General features: G+C 42.4%; 1 protein-coding gene and 1 pseudogene across 16 annotated transcripts in view; one reads left to right on the forward strand and one right to left on the reverse strand.

Annotated features, from left to right (window-relative positions):
* Rgk2 (Rad, Gem/Kir family member 2) overlaps positions 1–23,142 on the reverse strand; it is a 694,072-nt gene that overhangs the window by 311,724 nt on the left and 359,206 nt on the right. The window lies entirely within an intron of this gene.
* LOC137247290 (metaxin-2 pseudogene) lies at positions 9,063–9,913 on the forward strand (annotated as a pseudogene).

Consider the following 23,142-nt stretch of genomic DNA (forward strand, 5'->3'; position numbering starts at 1 on the left):
TTCAAATGGAGCAGTACTTTTATGCTGCTGCTTCTCTTCAGTTAGGTCTTTTTCTATAAAGATTGACGTCCCAGATAATTTCTTAGCATTTTTGAGGACATCACTAGCCATCTTTGCTGAAACAAACTCTGCTATCACGCCCATTTTCTGGCTTCTGCTATACAATTTGCGCGCCTCTCGGACTTGAACATGTTGCATATTTAGCTTCTCGCCGCATAGCTTTTGTACCGCTGGTTTAGGAGAGGCATCTTCTGGCACATCTCTTATAATAACATTTTTCTTCTTACACTCGTTCACCAGGCGATTTAAATCCATCCTGTCTAACTCCCTTTCACGTTTAAGCAGAGTCAACTCAGCTCTTAGTTCCTCATTTTCAGCTTTAAGGCGCTCAATTTGGACACCAACCGTTGGCTTCAGCTCATCGATGTCGCCTTTAGTAGCTAAACCATCGAGTTTTTTATAAGCTTTTATTTACCTTCACTTGGCTGGTGTATGTAATGGAATCTTGCAAGTTAAATTTGATACACTTCCCGGTGTCCTATTGAGCTGAAATTTTGCACACATGCAATATTACTTTGTTAGAATTCGATAAATTAATCGATAGCACAGTTATCGGTAAAGATTTGTGTTTACTTTGGCATAACAGCCTAAGTCCCATACAAACGCGCCGGTACCTATCCGTGGATTGTGATATTTAGACGTGGTGAATCACGCGTATCACGCGTGGTGAATCTCACGCTTGCGAAAAGCGAAGACACAACCCTCTGTTGTATCTGAATTTTTAAGGCTGTTTAACTCTATAATCTTTTCTGTAATTTATTTTGTTTTTGGAAAAATTACCTATTTGAAAAAAGCTGGCTGAAAAATATTGGCATAACAGCTTAAGTTAAATCAAGAATGGAAAATCTGAGCAGATGTGGCAATTTCGCGCATCCGTTGAACGAAATATAGACAATCTGCTGATCATCGCTAGGAAATTAGCGACATTCCATCAACTAAGCAGCTTTAGCAATACTACTGTTATTATTTGGCCGTTCAAACACACATATATTAATTGTGCATTAAATCTAAAATATACATACAAATACACCATAATAATTTAGAAGGCCAAAGCCATAATAATTTACACGGGTCATCAATTCTTTCCCTGATTAAAAAGCTGAATTACCAGCGCTACCGTCATCAGCTCAGTGTCATCATTGCCAGTAGCGCCAATAACACCAAACTCGTGCCTGACACACAAAAGTCTTTCACTCAATAGCGCAAGTGAAATGTACTACGCACTCACTACTAAGTAGCGTCAAAAATTCGCTTGGAGTCATTTCGTCAATGAGCTACCATTGAGCTGGCACCGCATTGGCGCTGGCGCCATGCAATTTACATTACTAAATTGCGCGAATGCCCAGGCTCATGACTTTGTTAATCCAGATGGTGAAAGCGGAGACTCAAAGGAATGCAACCTTCATTTCAAAGTGTAAAAATTCTGTAATACAACGAACGCTAACGCGGCTAGGCTGTTATCGGTAAGTGTTGCATACTTTTCTGCGCACTTGATTTTGTTTTACAGATTTTTGGCGATGGAATTTTAGCTAAGCGAAAGTTGGAATATTAGCCGTTTTTTTATACACGCGTATACTTTTACGTTTGCGCTGGAAAAAAACGCCTATCCTCGCTTAGATAGAGACCCATCTAGCGGCAGTGGTTAAACAACTAGCTACAGCTACAGGGTGTACCGAAAAGCGGAGACACGACCTTCTGTTGTATGCCTGTGTATAACATATAGTTAAATCAGTTGCGATGAATTCTGGACACACATAGAATACATAGAAGTAGTGTAGAGGGTGAAACAAAAACACTTATTTCAGTTACATCTGAGTATAATGCGTATTGAAATTTAGTAGTACACATTTTATGCGCAGCAAGTTCAGAGGTGTATTTAAAGTTTGACGCTTAGCAGTCCATATAAAGTATAAGCGTATAGACGTTTACGTGTAAAAAAAAAAACACGGCTATTATTTTAAAACAGATTTAACCCACAGAGCAGTAATTGTAAACTGAATGCGACATAGGCAAAGTCACAATAAAATATGATTTTAAGTTAGTTAACACTGTTTGACACAATTTTATATATGCTCTCTGTCAAAAATGCTTCAACTTAGTCACATTTTATTTCGATTATGAATATGCCCCAATATATTCGGATCATGATATAAAAAATCGTGTACTCATACTCAGTCAGGGTTATTCAAACGTAGCGATTCGTATCAGTAATTTGGTTGAGAGTCTTTTTTCATCCTGACACCGCGTTAGCGTTGAACACGAAAGATCTGACAACCGAAGATGCTGATATCCGAAGTGAAGCTACTTTTGACAAACACATACGATATGTTTTCTCGAAAATCTGTATATTTATATGTATGTATGTGTTTAACGTTTTGTTGTTGCAAGAATACGTGAACATGTGTATGCACATATATACATACAAATTCATTTGAATGAGTTTAACAAAGCATAGGGCGCATTCCCAAAGCAACACTGCTGGCGAAGTTGATTAGTGATAACTTTTTGGAACGCACAGTTGCAACTTTACGGCAAATTAGTGAGCATAAAAATTTTCCGCTCCATTCACTCAACGTTTTTATCGATGGGTTGTTGACAGTTGGTTCAACGTATCGTTTCAAAAGCACAATTTCTTTCACTTATCTGATAACTGATTAGCCGAGCTAGCAGTTGCGCTTTGAAATTCACCCTTCGAAGCAAACTTTTGCTTCGTATTTCACTGAAAAATTTTATACGAAAACAAACCAAACACGAGAATAGTTCGTGAGAGCCCGTTTTAGCTTGTATCCATATGCATCATAGCTTATACTTACACAATAATTTTTGTATATCAACGAATAGATCAGGCTAGCGGCGCTTGGTTGTTTTATACGTACTCATACTCAAATTGCTGCGGATATACATATGAGCCGTTTATTTTGAAAGTGGCATAAGTCATTTCATGTCGTTTAGGTTCAGTGATAATTTGTTTGTATCTCTCCTCGCCTCCAGTTTGTTAGAGTCCAATATCCAAAAGATGCAATTCTTATTATTATTTTATAATTGTAGAACCATCTATATACATATGCATTCGTTCAAAAATAACAATGCATTTAAGACCATGAGTTGGAAATGACTTATGCCACTTTCAAAATAAACGGCTCATGTTAGAGTATCAAAAAAGGTACCTGATGACGATCTCTGCCACAGAGAAAATTTGTGGTTTATGAATGTGGATTTTTTCTGATTTATTATTAGTACTAGCCTTTTCCCGCGGCCCCGTCCGCAAGGAGAAAATAAAATATGTGTGCTATTCACGTTAGCCTGCTTATCAAGTTGTCTGTTTAAAAATTGTTTCTGTCAATGTATTTTATTTTTTAATACAGTAAAAAAAAAGGAATGAGCTGATAGGCACGCTTACATGAATAGTACAATACACTTTTTTCGAATTAAAAAAAATAGTTTGTTTTTAAGTTAAATTAATTGATATGAGAGGGTGAAGGAATTACTACTCATAGAACAAAGGAGTGAAACTACAATTAGCTAAAACCAAAAAGAATTTTTTAAATGAAAGTAGTGTTGCTTTTTCGGGTATTTAGTCGGTTAAAATATTACAAAAATTGTAATTATAGTTGTATCAGTTCGTTACAGGATTCATTTAAAAATAGAACGAACAAGTAAGGAAGGCTAAGTTCGGGTGTAACCGAACATTACATACTCAGTTGAGAGCTGTGGAGACAAAGTAAGGGAAAATCACCATGTTGTAAAAAGAACCTAGGGTAACCCTGGAATGTGTTTGTATGACATGTGTATCAAAAGGAAGGTATTAAAAAGTATTTTAAGAGAAAGTGGGCCATAGTTCTATAGATGGACGCCATTTAGGGATATCGCCATAAAGGTAGACCAGGCCTGACTCTGGAATTTGTTTGTACGATATGGGTATCAAATGAAATGTGTTAATGATAATTTTAAAAGGGAGTGGGCCTAAGTTCTATAGGTGGACGCCTTTTCGAGATATCGCCATAAAGGTGGACCAGGGGTGACTCTAGAATTTATTTTGTACGATATGGGTATCAAATGAAAGGTATTGATGAGTATTTTAAAATGGCGTAGGCCTAAGTTCTATAGATGGATGCCGTTTCGAGATATCGCCATAAAGATGGACCAGGGGTGACTCTAGAATTTGTACGATATGAATATCAAATGAAAGGTGTTAATGAGTATTTTGAAAGGGCGTGGGCCTTAGTTCTATGTGTAGACGCCTTTTCGAGATATCGCCATAAAGGTGGACCAGGGGTGACTCTAGAATTTGTTTGTACGATATGGTTATCAAATGTGTGGACGCCTTTTCGAGATATCGCCATAAAGGTGGACCAGGGGTGACTCTAGAATTTGTTTGTACGATATGGGTATCAAATGAAAGGTGTTAATGAGGATTTTAAAAGGGCGTGGGCCTTAGTTCTATGTGTGGACGCCTTTTAGAGATATCGCCATAAAGGTAGACCAGGGGTGACTCTAGAATTTGTTTGTACGATATGGGTATCAAATGAAAGGTGTGAATGAGTATTTTAAAAAGGAGTGGTGTTAATGAGGATTTTAAAAGGGCGTGGGCCTTAGTTCTATATGTGGACGCCTTTTCGAGATATCGCCATAAACGTGGACCAGGCGTGACTCTAGAATTTGTTTGTACGATATGTGTTTAGGCCCCACGCCTAAATTCTCATTAATTTGCGCCACCCTAATAGCACCATATTATCGACGCCTAGTTTGCCCACCTGCATGTATATGTGTACATAGGTAGGGTTATGTTGTTCGTACACATACACATGCATGCCGGTACAACTATGTGGGGAAGCTTCCCCTTAAAACCGGAGACTTTTTCCGCGGTTCAACGGTTGTCCTCGACAAGGCAACCGTCTACTTTTCCAGCGATCGTTGAGCGAACTACAACCAGACGTCCGAGGAGCCCCGCCACATTTGATTACAAAAGGTAAATTATTGTACTAATTTTAATTTTCACTTCAAATAAAATCATCATTATAACGAGAAATATCTCTCGCCTCCTTTTCTTTTCTTTTTAAATTTAACCCAAACGCAATTGTGGTGCCTCCACTCCGTTGCCGAGTTTGCGACACACCACAATTGTTCATGGTCCTTCGAGCCGGATACGAACCAGCGACCTATAGATACAGTCCACATGGCACATGTGGTGTGTCGCAAACTCGGCAACGGAGTGGAGGCACCACAATTGCGTTTGGGTTAAATTTAAAAAGAAAAGAAAAGGAAGGAGGCGAGAGATATTTCTCGTTATAATGATGATTTTATTTGAAGTGAAAATTAAAATTAGTACAATAATTTACCTTTTGTAATCAAATGTGGCGGGGCTCCTCGGACGTCTGGTTGTAGTTCGCTCAACGATCGCTGGAAAAGTAGACGGTTGCCTTGTCGAGGATAACCGTTGAACCGCGGAAAAAGTCTCCGGTTTTAAGGGGAAGCTTCCCCACATAGTTGTACCGGCATGCATGTGTATGTGTACGGACAACATAACCCTACCTATGTACACATATACATGCAGGTGGGCAAACTAGGCGTCGATAATATGGTGCTATTAGGGTGGCGCAAATTAATGAGAATTTAGGCGTCGGGCCTAAACATGCCGGCCCCCTTGCGATACGCAACAGCCCAGACTCCGCCCGAGCGTCCCCGACCACGGTTTGTCTTAAAACTAGATTCTAAAATTAAATGGTGCGCGCCGGATGGCGCGACGGCATCCTCCTTGCCTTCGCCGTGACCTAGAGCTAGGACGATAGAAAAAAAATTAATGGAAACCGTAACATATATTTCTTGCCATTTATATAAACTTCATTTATTTCGAGAAAAGTACAATGTACATGTATAAGCATATCATCAGCTAACTAACTTTAAATAGCCATTGAGGTATATCAGATCGGGTGGGTCCCCGAGAGTACCCACCCGAAGATCGTGCTTTGCGCGAGCAGCGATCCGAAGGATGGTGGCAATGTGCCCGACGTCATGATTTCGGCGTAGACGTCGCCGCCTAGAACGAGGCGAATTGGGGTGGACGCATAAAAGTGGGGGTCCGCAAGACGGATGTGCTCGTAAGGAGCCGCGACGCTGGGGTCGACGTTGTAAGTTGGACTAACGCGCCTGAACTCCTGGACGCAGACTGCGTGAGTCGTCACCGTCTTACTCTGCCCATGTTTGCCTCTAAAACGAATAAAACAACCTGTTTCGCCGTCGGCGTTGGTTGTCGGCAGTGCTAACTCTCGCGCCAGCCTGCGGTCGATCGTTGTGCGGGGGGAACATGCGTCTATGAGTGCACGAATGAGGTGCAGACGCCCTCCGGCTTCCACCTTCACGATCGCAGTTGGCGCCAGAGCAGCCATGGGCCGAAGAGTTGGGCCGGCTGAGGCGCGGGCCGGAATGACCCCGTTCCGGAAGGAACTGTGTTGGGGTAGCTGGCGCGGTCGAGTGGCCAGTTTACCGTCTCGATGGTCTTCCTTCACGTGTCGTATCTCGTGTAGCTGGCGCGGCCGAGGGGCCAGTCTACGATCGCGCGTTGGTCGATGTGCTTGCGTGCGTTGTTGCGTAGGTGGGCGGAACGGCCGTGATTCCGCTCCACTTTTTCCTCGTCGTTCGTGTGATAATAGGGGTCGGAACGGCCGTGGGTCCGATCCCCTAGTGTCGGAATTTACTATATGGGAGCCCGCTCCACTCCCGGATGGCAGTTGTGGTTCTTCTGCAAAGGCCGACTCGGACGCGTGGAGAGACAGCGCCTCATCCATCATCCCGTCGTCCACCTCTTCCATCGTAGGCATCCGCTTATAACCTTCTCCCTCTTCTTCCATGACTAGCTGGTATCAGCTCTTCGGCGGCTCTGGCTCGGACGACAAGTCCTCCATGGAAAGGTGCAGCGTGGTATGATGATTGCTACCACATCTTCGGCACCTTCCTTTGCTAGTGCAGTCTTTGGCACGATGTACCATTGAAAGGCAGTTTATGCAGTACTTGGCCTTTATAATTTCGCGCAGTCGTTGCAGCGGTGACTTCGCGCGGTAGATCGGGCATGACCTGATTGGGTGTTTCGCGTCGCATAAGTGGCACGGCTTTGGGTAACGAGCGGCCTGGCGCTCAGTCCTCCTTCTTAGCGAAGCGTAACGAGTCATTCTATTGAGAGTATGGAAGAAAATAAAGGAAACTCGTTGAGTTGTTATGACTGTGTCACGCTTTCGGTGGCGAGTAAGCCCCAATTCTATTATCGGCGCTTTTGAAATTTCGCGCGTGAGTAGGGTGAAAACATGTCTAAAAGCCTACGAGAATATATTCATCTCGCGTACGTTATGTGCGTTGCTTCTTTCCCCGCACGTTATGTGCCTGGGTCATTAGTGCCTTATTCTGTTTAATTTTGTGTCATCCGGTAGCGCTTCAGCTAGTCAGGCATACTAGTGCTGCAGAAAAATTGACATTTAAGTTGCTTGGTACTCACATTTTGGTACCGAACCGGGTAGAGAGTGTATCATGTGGGATCTTGCGAGTCATTGTTATTTGTATTGTTGGTGCTAAAAAACCGACAACTTTTCTGCCCGCCACAAAAATGTTTGAACAGCAAATTGTGTGCTATGTAAAGAAAAAAAATAAATATACGTTTTGGACGAAGAGAAAAATTTGTAGATTGAATCATTTTTTTTTTTTTGTATTTTGTTTTGTGAAATTCGGCTTGTCGTCGACCGCTGTTCATGTGATCAGCGCTTTTGGTGTTACTCATTTGCTGTTGTTTGTCTGGCAGCATCGTATATTTGTGTTGTTATACTCGCTGAGTCTGTGCACATAACCGGCATTTATAGCGTGACAAGCGAAGTGGCAAGTTTCACCCAAGGAGAAAAAGCATGTGAGTATGTGGGTTGTAGTCCCTTTTTTGTTGGTTATGGGATCATCTTCCATAATATAATGATACAACTCTCTTTTCTTTTCGTTTCAGAGCATCGTTCGAACTTCGTCCCAATCTTCGCGTCACATTCTTGAATGTGCCACGGAACTACAACCGTATAATCTTGAAGGTGCGGTATTATGACGAGGGACCCTCGTGGTATACCCGCTTTTATCGGGGGTCCTTTGGGTGCGCGCAGACTCCGCGGGCGGCCAGGAATTTGTGTGCCGGGTGTGTGGGCCCACGCTCAGCTGCTTTACCACATTGAAGGCCCACCTCAACCTCCACATGGGTTTCGCACCCTATAAGTGCAGCTGCGGGAGGCGATACCCCTCGGCTTCCTCGCTGGGGTTGCATCGCCAGCGAAAGCATAGCTCGCAGTAAGCGGGATCAAGTCGGTTTCTGGCTTTGGTGGTGTGTGAATATAATTTTGAACAAATATATGGTAATTGTTGGACGGTGAATGGACAAAGTTTTTTCCTTTTTTTTTCTCTGGTTGTTTGTTTTATTTTTGTGTGTCCCGAACCATGGCGGTTGATAGGGTGTGTCGGGCACCTCCCTGGTTCGCGTAGGACTTGTTTTGGGTTCCAGGCTAAAAGGACTGACGAAACTGTGTCAGAACTTCAAAAAAAAAACACAAAAACAGTTTCTATCCTGAACGTGTCGCGGGACATATTTTGTTTATGTTTGACATTTTGATTTTTCACTAACCCGTCAACAAAGAAAACCATGCAAATAAAATCGAAAATCATTTCGGTCTCGAGTGGTTCACTTTTTTTTTCCACAAGAAAGCTGATTCCGATTGTGTTTTTATGCACCACATTGTTAGAGTAAAAAAGCAAAAGTCTCATTTGTCGAAAAAAAGTAGTTGTTTGGGTCCTAACACTCTAGTTTGTTGGATCCCGTGGATCCACTTTGTGATCCCATGGGGTCGCGCGCAATGTGTTCACGGCGTAAGAAAAGACAAAAGCAAATGTCATCGAGTGGCAACCTTGATTCGTTCATTCAAAAATGTCATTCATTCATGGAAATAAGTATACCGACATTTTTGAATGAATTTTCTTTATGAAGAAAAATGTGCTGGGTAAGTATACTAGTACGTTCCCTTTTTATACTTTTATAAATTTTTCTAATTTTGTATTCTTTTATTTCATTTCAGGTTCAAGCATCCAACTGCAAAACAGTAACTCTAATACTCTACCAGCCATATGAAGCAGAGCAAATACTTCTGCCAGAACAAGCGAGCTGCTTAGCAGTTAAGGCATATTTAAAAATGTGCGAACTACCATTTGAGGTGCGTTCGTATGCAAATGCTGAGTTTATGTCACCAGGTGGACGTATGACAAAATTACCATTTCTACGTGCTAACGCTTTTACTGTGACTGATTTTGAACCCATAGTAAAATTTGTTGAACATAAATTTCAGCTATTGGACAATGGCTATATGATGATATCAAAGCTGATATGCGTACATATGTTTCATTAGCTGAAAACATTCTCACAATGGCTGAGTTGTATATCAGTTTTGTAAATAAAAGCGTATACGAGGAAGTAACAGCACCACGCAATGGTTGCGTATTTCCATGGCCATTAAATGTAATGCAAAACTATGCTAAACGGCGCAATGCATTACGTATGCTGAAAGTGTATCAATGGAATGATATGACAATTGATGAAGTTATCGAAAAAGTGGAGAAATGTTGTGAAACATTAACATTAAAACTGGAAGAATCACCACAAACACCATTCTTTTATTACGATCAGCCGTGCTAATTGGATGCTATCGCTTTTGGACACCCTTTTGCGATCTTAACAACAAATTTACCAAATATGGCTTTAGCACATACAGTACAGAAGTTTAAACAATTGGTTGCATTTTGCCAATATATTGATGAAACATATTTTAAAACGAGGTATCTGATGTGAGATGTTGGTGTTTATTGTAAATTAATTGCAGTTGCATTTTCTTTAGTGTTAAACTTAGCACACCAATTAGCGTGCGACATACAAATGACGTTTTCTTTTCTGAGATAAATTTTACAATCAAGCCTAAATTCTAACTAAGTCACCCCGCGCTATGTGAAGTTGATCTACTTTTAGCTATGAGACCTCTTCCCCTATTCAGTGGAAACAATTTTTGTAAAGGGAACACATAAACTCACGAGAGTGCTTAAAGGAACCAACACAGTGATATTTTCAGAAAAGTAAACGCCAGAAGTGTCTGACTCAATTGACGCTTAACCAATTACACGGTTTTTGTCTTGCAACAAGTTATAACAGTCGCTCCTTCGCTGGATTAACTGGTAACACTAAGGGAAAATGCGCAAAAGATACAAAGTCAATCAATAGTCAAATATTGTAACGAATTTTGTGAAATTCCTGATTATTTGCAGCTTTTGGTAACGTTCTAACATCTAAACTGTGGAATAAATAACTCAAATATTCAATATAATTCCCCTGCGGCTGTGCCTGCTTTTTGGGAGGCCCAAGGTGCACCAACGTACCAAATATTGCAGCTCTGCATTTTCAACTAAATAATTCCACAGACTGGATTTGTTTAAGTATTGTATCAGTAATCGATTTCTATTTACAAAATATAAATCCGCTAATAAGCGATTCATGTATGCGTCATCACAGTGCACCAAGGTTTCGATGTTAACACGCCGCAATTGTGTCTTGCATTTCGCGAATAGTTCACCGGAATTTGGCAGCTGCTGTAGCAAATCCCAGTAAAATTGCAGTTGCACAATATCTTCGTCATAATTTTTGGGATCCGTTTTCTGTAGATGCTCCAACAAAAGCTCGCGTAGCTCCTCATCTTCACATTCGCATGCAAATTGATAGTAGAAAGTTTTTACATCGCGTTTACGACTTTGGGATGAGGATGTTGGCTTTAAAAATTGCGCACGCACTGAACGTGAAAAGAGGTCAAATTTCATTGACGATTCACTGCGTAGTGAATTTCATAAAAAATTCATGGATAACTATATTAAGTAAGTTGACCTTTTTATTATGTAACATCTCTCTGTATAACATTTAATCAATCCATAGGAACATTTAAGTTTATTGCATTGTAGCAAATGAAACTATATATGTGTGTTAAGCAAGTTAACGTTGGGTATGGTTGCCGGTGGCGGGTTGGGGTACACAGTTCCTTGTATTGGACCGGCACCTGCACTGGATGTCGCTACTGTGGGGCGCAGAACAGCCCCTATAATCACATTCACCATTTAGAAGATAAGATTCGGACTAATGCTTGGCGTAATCAGGTAAGTGTATATGTAGACATATATATTTGTGCGTATGTAAACTATTTAGGTATTTAATTAACACTTGCGTAACCCAAGTGGGCATCTAGTGCCTCATAAACAATGGATCTCAGGGCTTGTCACCCATAATACGACAAGAAACACAGATGATCCAAAACACTTAAGGCTTATAGAACGCCATGCAGGCAAACGAGCACTTTTTCCTGAGCTTCAATTATACGTTCAATTGTTAACTCACGCACTGTGCTAGTGGGATTGAAAATATCAGTGGGGCTGTCATGTGGTCCTTCTCCCCGAAAAAGGAACCAACGCCAATACAAAGATACAGTCCACATACATTAAATTTTACACTTAATACGCATTTTTTGGTGATATTTTGGGATAATCTTGGAGATACGCGCCTTCCAAATTAAGCGGAAAGAGGTGATACCAGTTTTTATTTCCACATATACACAACAATTGGTATACTCGTGCAATACAAATCACTACTAACTTCACGCAGCTACGTACGTAAGTGTATATATTTCTTGCCACTTTTTTTTTTTTTGGTTAGTTTGTGGTTAGTTTTTTTATTTTAAAAGTGCCGCGAGTGTTCCGAACCACTAAACAGTGGAAAGTGAAAATTATCAGTGACCAGTCTGTGCGATATAGTGCCTCAATTTTTGTTTTGTGCAATTGCTTTTCCCCTACCGTGCGTCGATCCGGAGTATCCCACGACCACGGCAACTTGATACACAAGTGTACCATAACCCCACTTTTTGAAAAGCATCAAATATTTATTGAAAGCAACTACAGTGACTCTGCACGTATATCCACTGACGAACACAATAATCTAGTTTCACAAATTTTGGCACTGGTAATTTTCACTAGGTCGAGACGTTTTATTATATCGCGAACTCTGCACTTTGCTCCTTATCTGAGCCACAACCCCTTAAAAATAAATTAACACACACAACCATACATACATACATATATAAATTTGCGTACGGGTGGAGAGTAAGCCACACGGGTGTTTTATTCTTCCCTGGGAAAATTCAGACGATTCGGCCAAGTCTGACCCAAACCACATAAATCGCGCACAATCTACTAGGACACCGTAATTAACACAAAGTCAGTATAAATACACATAAATACATATACGTTTGGGTGGCGAGTAGATCTTTCAAAAATTTGTTTGTCCTAAAAAATCAGACGAGTCTGCCAAGTCTGACCTACCTAAATAAATAAAAGCGATCTTTTAAAACATTGTCTCCATTTTTTGTTAAAAGGATTAATTTGTTTTTAGTTGGGTAGGAATAATTTGTTGAGAAAATGGAAAATTATATCCGATCAGCTGAGTTAATCTCAGAGTTTGAACAGCAGTACAGCCTTATTTCAGAGGAAAGTCATAATAAGCACACTCTTGCGATACAGCAAGAAGAGTTGCGCTCCTTATGGAAGAAGGTTAAGTCTGTGTTTGACTCACTGATGGGAGCAGACGATGTCGACGCAAATGATGTGTTGGCCATCCGGAAAAAACACATGTCTACCTACGCAATATATATGCGATGGTTATCCACAATATCTGCTGAGGCAGAGAAATTTAAAAAAGTAGAAAATAGTGCTATCTCGGAGCAAGCACCCCCAGCCGCACCTCGCGGGCATAAGATCCGCCTCCCTCCTTGCGACACGGAGATTTTCAGAGGTGACTATTTATCATGGCCAACCTTTCGTGACCTGTTTACGGCCACATACGTAAATAATTCCGACCTACAGGGGGGGGGGGGGGGGGGGGGGTTCCATCTGAACAACAAGACACAGGGCGAGGCCAAAAATATTGTCAAAAAATGCCCTCTAACAAATGATGGGTTCGATATGGCCTGGAAAAACCTCTATGAAAGGTATGAAAACAAGCGTATATTAGTCAACACGCAATTACAAATTCTTTTTAATTTAAAGAAGGTAGAGAGCGAGTGTGGCAGCGCGTTAAAGAAATTACATAGCGATATAAAAAATTGTCTATCGTCCCTCAAGTGTCACAAAATCGACATATCCAATTGGGATGCAATACTAACCTATTTGTGTTCGACAAAGTTACCGGAAAGGGAACAAAGCATAGACCATAAAATGGACATATCTAAGTGGGAAGATATGGACAAATTTCTATCAAATAGGTTTCAGACACTGGAAACAGTGTCTAGCTTCACTGGCACTAACGCCCAAAAGGGACAAAAGCCATCAAATACTCGGTATACAACCGAAACCCCGATAAAAAGACTTGGTGCCTTCCAAACGAAGGTATCAAAACCTACTTCAAAATCAACATCAAGGGTTTTTTGAAAAATGTGCAAAGCTGAACACAGGTTACGGAATTGTCCCCGATTCTGTGATCTGACCCCAGTGGAGAGAATCAACTTCATCAAATCCACGGGGGGATGCCTGAACTGTTTATCCCCAGGACACACAGTGACGAAGTGCGCCAGTTCGTAAAACTGCCCCAAATGCCACTCTCGTCACCACACGCTCCTGCATGCGGATACAGTTCAGCGAACTACGAGGTGCAATCCATTTAATGACGCGGATAATATTCCGTCGACTTCAGCACAAGCACAAAGAAGACAGGAATCGGGGCAACTAAATTCTTCTGCGAATCAGAATGTAAATTCCTGTCATGCTACTTCCAGCACAGGCATGCTATTAGGAACTGCTCGCGTACACATTCACCATAATAGTACCGACTTCTCAGCGCGGGCATTAATTGATTCAGGGTCTGAATGTTCCTTCATGACAGAAAGACTCAATCGCAGAATCAATTTGCCAGCAAGGAAAATGCATGCCCAAGTTTCAGGCATCGCCAATGCAGTATCTGCTCAAGTTAAAGAGGCATCCACCATCGAGCTACGTTCACCAGTGGACACATGCTTTAGCTTGACTACTCCTGTTCTAATTTTAGCCAAACTAACTGGGAATCTGCCATCCTGCCATATCGAAACAATGACTATGCAGGCATTCCCAGACTTAGTTTTGGGAGACAAGAGGTTCTACGTCAATGAAGATGTAGACCTCATACTTGGTGGAGACATATATCCCCAAATTATATTAAGCGGTCTAAAAAAGAATGAACTTAATACACTTCTGGCCTAAGAGACAGTGTTCGGTTGGATACTAACCGGTCGTATTGAAGCACCGAATCCAACGAAGAGCATCGTGTCGTTTTACAACGAGGTCGCGTTGGACAACCAACTAAAAGCCTTTTGGGAGTTGGAAAATGTACCGAAAATTAAAAGCCCTAGCGACGATGACAGATATTGTGAAAAATTATGTAGAGGAACCACAAAGGGAAATGAGGATGGAAGATATGTCGTTTCACTCCCATTTAGACAGGAATACCCGAAAGAACGAAAATTAGCAGGGTCCCGTAAACGCGCATGCTCGCAATTCTATCGAAATGAAACGTGGTTAACGAAAAATCCGGAGTTAGGGAATGAATACATAAGGGTACTTTCAGAATACCAGACGCTCGGACATATGCACAAAATTAATGGTACAGTCGCAGCAGATGACCCTGATAATTATTTCCTGCCCCATCACGCCGTGGTAAAGGCGGAAAGCACAACTACTAAAGTCCGGGTCGTTTTCAACGCTTCAAGTCCGACTGCTAATGGTACAAGTCTGAACGAGGTTTTGCTCCCAGGCCCGGTACTCCAAGCAGATATCCCGACTCTTATCATTCGTTGGAGACTTTATCGCTACGTCTTCAACAGTGATATAGAGAAAATGTATAGGCAGATTTGGATGAACGACAATCATACCAAATTTCAACGAATTATTTTTCGAAAAAACATGAACAATTGTGGTGTGTCGCAAACTCGGCAACGGAGTGGAGGCACCACAATTGCGTTTGGGTTAAATTTAAAAAGAAAAGAAAAGGAGGCGAGAGATATTTCTCGTTATAATGATGATTTTATTTGAAGTGAAAATTAAAATTAGTACAATAATTTACCTTTTGTAATCAAATGTGGCGGGGCTCCTCGGACGTCTGGTTGTAGTTCGCTCAACGATCGCTGGAAAAGTAGACGGTTGCCTTGTCGAGGACAACCGTTGAACCGCGGAAAAAGTCTCCGGTTTTAAGGGGAAGCTTCCCCACATAGTTGTACCGGCATGCATGTGTATGTGTACGGACAACATAACCCTACCTATGTACACATATACATGCAGGTGGGCAAACTAGGCGTCGATAATATGGTGCTATTAGGGTGGCGCAAATTAATGAGAATTTAGGCGTCGGGCCTAAACAATATGGATATCAAATGAAAGGTTTTAATGAGTATTTTAAAAAGGAGTGGGCCGTAGTTCTATATGTGGACGCCTTTTCGAGATATCGCCATAAACGTGGACCAGGGGTGACTCTAGAATTTGTTTGTACTATATGGGTATCAAATGAAAGGTGTTAATGAGTATTTTAAAAGGGCGTGGGCCTTAGTTCTATAGGTGGACGCCTTTTCGAAATATCGCCATAAAGGTGGACCAGGGGCGACTCTAGAATTTGTTTGTACGATATGGGTATCAAATGAAAGGTGTTAATGAGTATTTTAAAAGGGCGTGGGCCTTAGTTCTATAGGTGGATGCCTTTTCGGAATATCGTTATAAAAGTGGACCAGGGGTGACTCTAGAATGCGTTTGTACAATGTGGGTATCAAATGAAAGGTGTTAATGAGTATTTTAAAAGGGCGTGGGCCTTAGTTCTATAGGTGGACGCCTTTTCGAAATATCGCCATAAAGGTGGACCAGGGGCGTCTCTAGAATTTGTTTGTACGATATGGGTATCAAATGAAAGGTGCTAATGAGTATTTTAAAAAGGAGTGGGCCTTAGTTTTATGTGTGGACGCCTTTTCGAGATATCGCCATAAACGTGGACCAGGGGTGACTCTAGAATTTGTTTGTACTATATGGATATCAAATGAAAGGTGTTAATGAGTATTTTAAAAGGAAGTGGGCCTTAGTTCTATAGTTGGATGCCTTTACGAGATATCGCCATAAACGTGGACCACGGGTGACTCTAGAATTTGTTTGTACGATATGGATATCAAATGAAAGGTTTTAATGAGTATTTTAAAAAGGAGTGGGCCGTAGTTCTATATGTGGACGTCTTTTCGAGATATCGCCATAAACGTGGACCAGGGGTGACTCTAGAATTTGTTTGTACTATATGGGTATCAAATGAAAGGTGTTAATGAGTATTTTAACAGGGCGTGGGCCTTAGTTCTATATGTGAACGCCTTTTCGAAATATCGCCATAAAGGTGGGTCAGGGGTGACTCTAGAACTTTTTTGTACGATATGGGTATCAAATGGAAGGTGTTAATGAGTATTTTAAAAAGGAGTGGGCCTTAGTTCTATATGTCTTTTCGAGATATCGCCATAAACGTGGACCAGGGTGACTCTAGAATGTGTTTGTACGATATGGGTATCAACTTAAAGGTATTAATGAGGGTTTTAAAAGGGATTTGCCCTTAGTTGTATATGTGAAGGCGTTTTCGAGATATCGACCAAAATGTGGACCAGGGTGATCCAGAACATCATCTGTCGGATACCGCTAATTTATTTATATATGTAATACCAAGAACATTATTCCTTCCAAGATTCCAAGGGCTTTTGATTTCGCCCTGCAAAACTTTTTCATTTTCTTCTACTTATTATGGTAGGTGTCACACCCATTTTACCAAGTTTTTTTCTAAAGTTATATTTTGCGTCAATAGACCAATACAATTACCATGTTTCATCCCTTTTTTTCGTATTTGGTATATAATTATGGCATTTTTTTCATTTTTCGTAATTTTCGATATCGAAAAAGTGGGCGTGGTCATAGTCGGATTTCGGCCATTTTTTACACCAATACAAAGTTACTTCAGATAAGTACGTGAACTGAGTTTAGTAAAGATATATCGATTTTTGCACAAGTTATCGTGTTAACCCCTCACTAGGGTAGGCACCTTGTCGTTGGTGTGAGGGCTTAGCCGAACTCCATAGCGCCCGACTATGAGGCGGAGCTGTTTAGGGCTGACATCTACGCCGTTTCGCCTCATAGGAGGGCGGCGGGATGTCGGTGACCAAGAACTGCCAACCCCCTAATCCAGGGTGTTATGCGGACCGTGCCTATTGGACGATTTGCAGCCAGGGGATAAATTCGGCTGTATTCGAACGGAGCCTTCCCGATACCGGGCCATCTCGGGAAGTATTTATGGCCTTACCGCAGTAAGGGGCGCTGCTGTGGCGGACGGATCTTTCCCCGTATATAATACTGGACCGCTGAGCCCGCCTTGTCGGGCAGGTGGTCGTACGACCAAGATGAACAACTCATTACCTGAATGTAATAAGGAGGATGTAAAGAGGAGGACTGAGTCGCAATCCAAGGACGACAAATACGAATTAAGCGATGCGTCGGACTCGGGGAGCGAGAATAGTGCTGATTCAATGAACTCCGTGTTGGAGAAGCACACAAATGAAAACGGAGTAGAAGAGTGGAGAAGGGTACGGAGCAGAGGAAGTAAAAGAGCTCTCTCGCAGTACCGTGCAGCACTAAGAATTGTACAACGCTTGGGAGCAGTGGTCGACCAAACAGAAGTGGAGATCGAGGAGAGAAGGTTTGCTGCGAGAAACCCTCGGTTCTGCAACCGGTACGAGGAGGAAGAAGCGTCGAATGGCAGAATGAAGAGGCAACGTTCGGCAGAAGGCGACAAGCCTGCTTTCAAGAGGCAGAAAGGACCCAGTCCTAGAGCCGCGAGGCAGGGCAGTCGCATGGACAAGACAAGTAGGCCCAAAGCTGTAAGACAGATGGGTTCCAATAGCGAGGTAGCAACTACCTCGAAAGCTGCCAGTCAGAGGGAAGTTCCAACTACGGAAGTAGGAGATAAGCAAATGGGAGATAACGCTAAGACTCCGGCTTTCTCGGAGGCGCTAAAGGGAGTTAACGCGAAGACTCCGGTGTTCTCGGAGGTTCCAAAGGGAGATAACACTAAGACTTCTGCTTTTCCCGAGAAGATGAGTGATGTGGCAAAGCAGTCACTGACTGTGGCGCTGGTTGATCGTAGCAGTCCGTTCGGACAAATGACTACTGAAAGGTGGAGATCTGTGGAAAGGGAGCTTATTAGCTTAATGCTTAAGATGATGCGGGAACAACCAAGTAAGCCCCCTCCAACCTTTGATTCGGGGGGATGGTATAATGGTGTGAAGATGATAGCGTGCGACAACATCGCGAGCTTGCGGTGGCTGGAGGAAGTCGTTCCAAACCTCCAAAGGCAAGGCACGAACGCGTGTTTGAGGTGGTGGATAAAGCGCAAATCCCCACGTTACATCCTGCAAACCAATTTGCAGATAGCCAACAGGGGAAATGTTCCTACATACATTGGTCCAACAACCAGCAATGTTCTGGATATTACATTGAGCTCCGAGCGTGATATATCAAGGTATGATTGGATGGTTCTCGATAGACCATCCTTCTCCGACCATGCGTATATAAGCTTCAGCATCCCACTAAAGAGGGTAGAGAAGGGAGGAACCTTTAGAAACCCTAGGGCAACGAATTGGACTAAATTCCAGAAACATGTAGAAACGAAACTGGGACAACCCAAAGAGGTTGCTAATGTAGAGGAACTGGAGGAGTCGAATGAATTCCTAACAAGGACGCTTATGACTGCGTATAACAAAGCTTGCCCTATAAGAAGATTCAGAGGAAAAGCAAAGCCGCCATGGTGGAGCAATGAGCTGAGTCTTCTAAGAAGACAGGTAAAAGAAATGTTTAAACTCGCAAAGACCGCGGAAAGCGAAGCGTGTCGGGACGAGTACAGGGATCTACTGAGGATCTACAAGCGTGAAATTACCAGGGCGAAGAGAAACTCATGGAAAAGTTTCTGTACGAACATAGAGTGCTCCAGTGAAACAGCACGGTTGAAAAAAGTCGTAGCAAAGGGAAACATAGTCCAGGGACTAATAAAGAAAGAGAACGGGGAATGGTCACGTGATAGTGAGGAATCCCTTGAGGTGCTTCTCGTTACACATTTCCCATCGGGAGACGGTTTAGAAGAACCAGCAGACATCACTCACACTTCGATCACGGAGCTAGTGGTGCCGGGCTTGGTGACCGATACCAAGATCGAGTGGGCAGTGAAGACGTTTTCTAAGTTTAAATCGCCGGGCCCAGATGGTATATTCCCGGCCATGCTACAAGTCTCAAGTAGGGCGGTCGTGGAATGACTTAAAATAATACTCGATGGGTGCATAAGACTGAATCATGTACCGCACTCTTGGAGAACTGCTCGTGTAGCTTTTCTACCAAAGGCGGGGAAGATCGGTCACGTGTATCCCAAAGACTATAGACCCATTAGCTTAACATCATTTCTGCTCAAAACCTTTGAGAGGCTGATAGATGTGTACATAAAGTCCAACGTGGATGAAAAGCTGCTCTCCACAACACAGCATGCGTACACCAAAGGCAAGTCGGTAGACACCGCATTGCATAGGGTGGTAATAAGCATAGAGAAATCCCTGGAATATAAGGAGTATGCTCTAGTAGTCTTCTTGGACATTGCCGGGGCTTTCAATAATGTTGCAAAATGGGCGATTATGGATGGTCTTAATTACATTAAAGTACATCCTGCCTTAATCAGATGGATCGGCTGCATGCTAAATTGCAGAAAGATTACATCACAATGGGGATTGTACGAGGCCACGAAATCAGTGGACAGGGGCACGCCGCAGGGAGGGGTGCTATCACCTCTGCTGTGGACACTGGTCATCAACCAACTGCTCAGGCAATTCGATGAGGGACCCGTAAAACTTACGGCTAACGCAGATGACGTTGCAATTGTCATAAGTGGAAAATGCCTTCCAACGATTAGTTCTTTGATCGGGCGCTTCGGGATATTCATACCTGGGCATCTAATGTCGGGCTGAAAGTCAATGCGGAGAAGACGGATATGGTCTTGTTTACAAAGAGGTACAAGGTCCCAAATTGGACCAGGCCTAAGTTAGGAGCGGTGACCTTACAGGAGAAACCTTGCACAAAATATCTAGGAATCATCCTAGACAGTAAGCTGTCATGGAAGCTCAACTTGGAGGAGAGGGTCAAGAAGGCCTCAACGGCACTCTATGCATGTAAAAGAATGCTGGGGTGTACGTGGGCCTATCGCCCTCTCTTTCTCATTGGGTTTTTACAGCGATTGTAAGCCCTATTCTATACTATGGAGTTCTTGTTTGGTGGAAAGCCACACAAAAAACAACATACCTCAAAAAATTAGAGGGGGTATGCAGACTATCGATGCTTTGCATTACGGGAGCCCTGAAAACAACCCCGACGGCTGCACTGTATGCCATTCTGCACATTCCACCTGTAGACCTGTAGCAAAGAACAAAGCGTTAAGGACCGCAACCAGGCTCGATGCTTCGGGGCAGCTTGAGCGCCGACCATATGGCCATAGTAGTATAGCGTCCTCAGTCACAAGACGAACAGACTACATGATTCCCTACCTGCACTTTGAGGGAGATCTTAAGGCCACAATAGAGGTGGACGGTTAGCGCAAGGGTGCGCAAATGGCGGACGAGGCGATACATGTGTACACCGATGGTTCCAAAATAGTGGAAGGAGTAGGGTCTGCGGTATACTGCGCTGATCCGGAATTCAGCAGATCCTACAGGCTGCCGGATTACTGTAGCGTTTTCCAAGCGGAAATATTAGCCGTAACCAAAGCAGTAGAAACCCTGGAAGAGAATAGCTTAAGCTGCAGCCGTGTTAACTTTTATATTGACAGTTAAGCAGCAATTAAGGCAATAATCTCGCATAGCACAGCATCTAAATGCGTGTTAGAGTGTAAGCAGTCTCTGGAGAGAATCGGGACAGGGAGAAGCATACATCTATATTGGGTCCCAGGGCATATGGGAATAGATGGGAATGAAAAAGCGGACGAATTAGCTAAAAAGGGCCCATCCCTTGAAGCTTGCTCCGTAGACGTCCCAATTAGATTGGGCGAGATTAAGCGAATGCGAGAGGTGCACATGATCGACCAAGCAGAAAAGGCGTGGGTTCAAGCGCGGGGCTGTAAAGTGTCGAAGATTATGTGTAGGTCTTACAACCTTAGACTAACACAGTTGCTTCTATCATTAAAAAGAGAGGACTGTAGACTCATGACGGGTATTCTGACTGGTTACTGCCTTCTGGCGTCACATGCCTTTAAGTTAGGCTTGGTCAGTGATAGCAGGTGTAGGAAGTGCGGGTTGGAGGAGGAAACGATCGAGCACGTTCTGTGCTCGTGCCCTGCACTTGCCAGGCTAAGACTCCAGCTATTAGGAGTGATACAGCTGTCAGATCTAGAAGCAGCAAGTGGCTTAAGTCCTAGGAAGCTTCTAGTATTTGCCAAGAGGACGGAGTTATTTTATAACATAGGTCCTGGTTTTTGATAGGGTTTTTCAGTTTGGTCGTTAAAACAAACTTCTGGTAACACTACGGACTCAATCAGTCTATGTGAGGTCCTCATGGACCAGCCAGTTCAACCTACCTACCTATCGTGTTAACGGCCGAGCGGAAGGACAGACGGCCGACTGTGTATAAAAACTGGGCGTGGCTTCAACCGATTTCGCCCTTTTTCACAGAAAACAGTTATCGTCCTAGAGTCTAAGCCTCTACCAAATTTCACAAGGATTGGTAAATTTTTGTTCGACTTACGACATTAAAAGTATCCTAAGCAAATTAAATGAAAAAGGGCGGAGCCACGCCCATTTTGAAATTTTCTTTTATTTTTGTATTTTTTTGCACCATATCATTACTGGAGTTGAATGTTGACATAATTTACTCATTTACTGTAAAGATATTAACTTTTCTTTTAAAATTTGAATTAAAAAATTTTTTTTTTTAAAAGTGGGCGTGGTCGTTCTCCGATTTTGCTAATTTTTATTAAGCAGACATATAGTAATAAGAGTAATGTTCCTGCCAAATTTCATCATGATATCTTTAACGACTGCCAAATTACAGCTTGCAAAAATTCTAAATTACCTTCTTTTAAAAGTGGGCTGTGCCACGCCCATTGTCCAAAATTTTACTAGTTTTCTATTCTGCGTCATAATATCAACCCACCTACCAAGTTTCATCGCTTAATCCATATTTGGTAATGAATTATCGCACTTTTTAGATTTTTCGAAATTTTCGATATCGAAAAAGTGGGCGTGGTTATTGTCCGATATCGCTCATTTTAGTTAGCGATCTGAGATGAGTGCCCAGGAACCTACATACCAAATTTCATCAAGATACCTCAAAATTTACTCAAGTTATCGTGTTAACGGACAGACGGACGGACATGGCTCAATCGAATTTTTTTTCGATACTGATGATTTTGATATATGGAAGTCTATATCTATCTCGATTCCTTTATACCTGTACAACCAACCGTTATCCAATCAAAGTTAATATACTCTGTGAGCTCTGCTCAACTGAGTATAAAAAGCTGGGTTAGATATTAAAGATAAAACATATCGAATTTTAATTACGAATAATTTGCAGTAAATCCACGGCCATGGTTGCTGAATTACCGGTTTCGAAGAGACCTAAAATGATCCGGGAAGGGTCCCTAAATGACACCAAAATAATCACGAAATGATGCCGACGGGATCCCGGACAAATCCCGAAAACTATCCAGAAATGATGCCGGAAGGGTCCCAAAATAATCCCGAAGTAGTCACGAAAAGTCCCGAAATGACCCTGACGGGATCCCGGACGGATCCCGAAAACCATCCAGAATTGATTCCTGAACGGTCCGCAAATGATCCCGAAATAGTCCGGAAAAAGTCCCGAAAAAAGTCCGACGGGATCCCGGACAAATCCCGAAAATCACCCAGAAATTATCCCGGAGGGGCCCCAAAA

The sequence above is a fragment of the Eurosta solidaginis genome, chromosome 3, assembly GCF_040869045.1.
Source record: "Eurosta solidaginis isolate ZX-2024a chromosome 3, ASM4086904v1, whole genome shotgun sequence".
In the NCBI taxonomy this organism is placed as follows: Eukaryota; Metazoa; Arthropoda; class Insecta; order Diptera; family Tephritidae; genus Eurosta; species Eurosta solidaginis.